The sequence below is a fragment of the Euprymna scolopes genome, chromosome 42, assembly GCF_053919585.1.
Source record: "Euprymna scolopes isolate OS-2025 chromosome 42, ASM5391958v1, whole genome shotgun sequence".
NCBI classification, from domain to species: domain Eukaryota; kingdom Metazoa; phylum Mollusca; class Cephalopoda; order Sepiida; family Sepiolidae; genus Euprymna; species Euprymna scolopes.
The window spans coordinates 33,092,874-33,095,619 of record NC_136523.1 but is presented as its reverse complement, the minus strand read 5'-3'; positions in this window follow the sequence as shown (position 1 = coordinate 33,095,619).

Sequence of the window (2,746 nt, the reverse complement as noted above, 5' to 3'; positions counted from 1 at the left end):
GGGCGCGCATACACACACACACACGTACACACACACGTACACACACACGTACACACACACACACGGCGCGGGCGCGCATACACACACACACACGTACACACACACGTACACACACACGTACACACACACACACGGCGCGGGCGCGCATACACACACACACATGCACAAGTATCCACACACACACACACACACACACACGTACACACACACGTACACACACACACACACACACACACACACACACACACGGCGCGGGCGCGCATACACACACACACAAGTATCCACACACACACACACACACGCGCGCACGCGCGCATATACACGCAGATATATATATATACATGTTATATCATGGGCTCTAATAACGACGAGCTAGCAGAAATTGCCTAATAGGTATATACATATATACATATTAAAAATCTAATTCAAGAACTATGCAGATATGTGGGACGAAAATAAGTTTGTAACTAACCGGTCGCCTGGGGAGGCCAGATTGCTGGCGTTTACAGGAAAACATTTATAAGGTCACGTCAGATGAGTTGCCTGATGCAAATCCCTGTAGTGGGATCCCGATTCGTTAGAACGAGAATTGATGATAGTTGACGAGATCACGCGTTTATTTGGGTTGAGATTTGGAAAGAGAAAAGACTGGTGTTCCTGGGCAGAGAGAAGAACACGCGCGTTGGAAGATGTAAAGACTACCGTTTCTTAACGATCTTATTACCATCCAATAAACAGAACTGTAGAAAAAAAAACAAAGCACGACAGACTTGGCGTTTCCATTATTGTGTGTTATGAAAACGGTTATTTTGTAGAGGGGGAACAGGTAGAGAAAACGGTAGTGTTGCAGCAAGTGAACTCAACACCATGCATATTTATAAAGAAACATGTTTGATATAAAAAGGCAACACACATAATTCTATTATAATTTAGTAAGACAGAAACTAACCTGACTGGCCCACCTCATTTGAAAAGGCCCGTTTGTGAGTAGAAATAAATTGATAATGAGATCGGAGTAACTTTGTGTTGCATTTTCTCTTTTAATCATAATAATAATTATTATGATTTCATGTATCCATATGAACTGTTATAAGCGGATATAATACTTTATAAATCAATTTTCAGTATTTATTCAACAGCGTTCACTATATTAGAAGAGCTAGATAGCAAGCTTGCCGTATCTATTTTTATAGCTTACTATACATATATATATATGTATATATATGTATATATGTATATATATACATATATATATGTATATATATGTATATATATATGTATATATACATATATATATATGTATATATATATATGTATATATATATATATGTATATATATACAAATATATATATGAACAAATGATTAATAAAATATGTTAAAAGACATCTTGAAAAAGAGTTAAAAACATATTTAATTTTAAAAAAAGGAAGCACAAGATAAGTGGATAGTCCTTAATCCGCGGAGTTTCGAAGAAATACTCTCCTTCTCATCAGAGGGCAGGAATTAGCAAAATGCAGGATCGGATTTTGCATATAAAAATATTTAATGAAACTACAAGTAAGTCAAAGATCTTACTTGGTTAAAAAAAAAAGGGTGAGGTAAGGGGAACAGGAGGTAAAAGAAAAATAATAAAAAGATTTCACATGAATGGATAGTCCGGTGAAGGGTAAAAATCAAAAAATGGTAAAATCCTTTTAACTTTTATTTTTATTTTTTACATATATATATATATGTATATATATATATATGTATATATATATGTATATATATACATATATATATATACATATATATATACATATATATATACATATATATATGTATATATATACATATATATATACATATATATATATATATACATGTATGTGTGTACATATATATATATATGTATATATATATGTATATATATATACATATATATACATATATATACGTATATATATACATATATATATACATATATATATACATATATATATATATATATATATATATATACATGTATGTGTGTACATATATATCTATACTCTTATAAATTTGGGGTTTTTTTGTGTATCGATATTCATATTAAAACCCTATTTTTTCAATTTATTAAATAATAATAAACCCTTTTTTTTTCAATTTATTTAAGAAGAAAATACAACTTTGTAATATATATGATTCGTAGAATTCATTCATCTGCAAAAAAAATCTAGCTAATTTGCATATTCTTTTAAACATTCATTTTAATTGATTCCCTGTTTGTTTTGGTTTTTTCGGTTTATGCGATGATCATCTTTAGTTAACTATTCCGTGTAATTATATTCATGCAGACTTATACTTGCGTAATATTGGCGTAAAAATCTTATAGTAAACACAAACCTTTATATATATATATATATATATATATATATATATATATATATATATATATATATATATATATATAGATAGATAGATAGATAGATAGATAGATTTTGTTATTGTTATTTTTCAAGCGATACATAAGGTTAATATTTGGCTCCGCCTCGGAGCTCATTTTTTTATTTTTTTTCTGTTAAACTACGCTGATGAGAGGTAATGACCTTGAAACACGCGTGTGCGTAGATTACTGTTTTAAAAATAATAAATAAAAAAAATATATATATATATATGCGTATATATTTGTTTAAAAATGTTTGCCTACAAAACTCCTCTGTCAGTGTTTATCTACAGGCATAAAATAAAACTTAATATATAGGATATTCGAACCCATGTGAAACT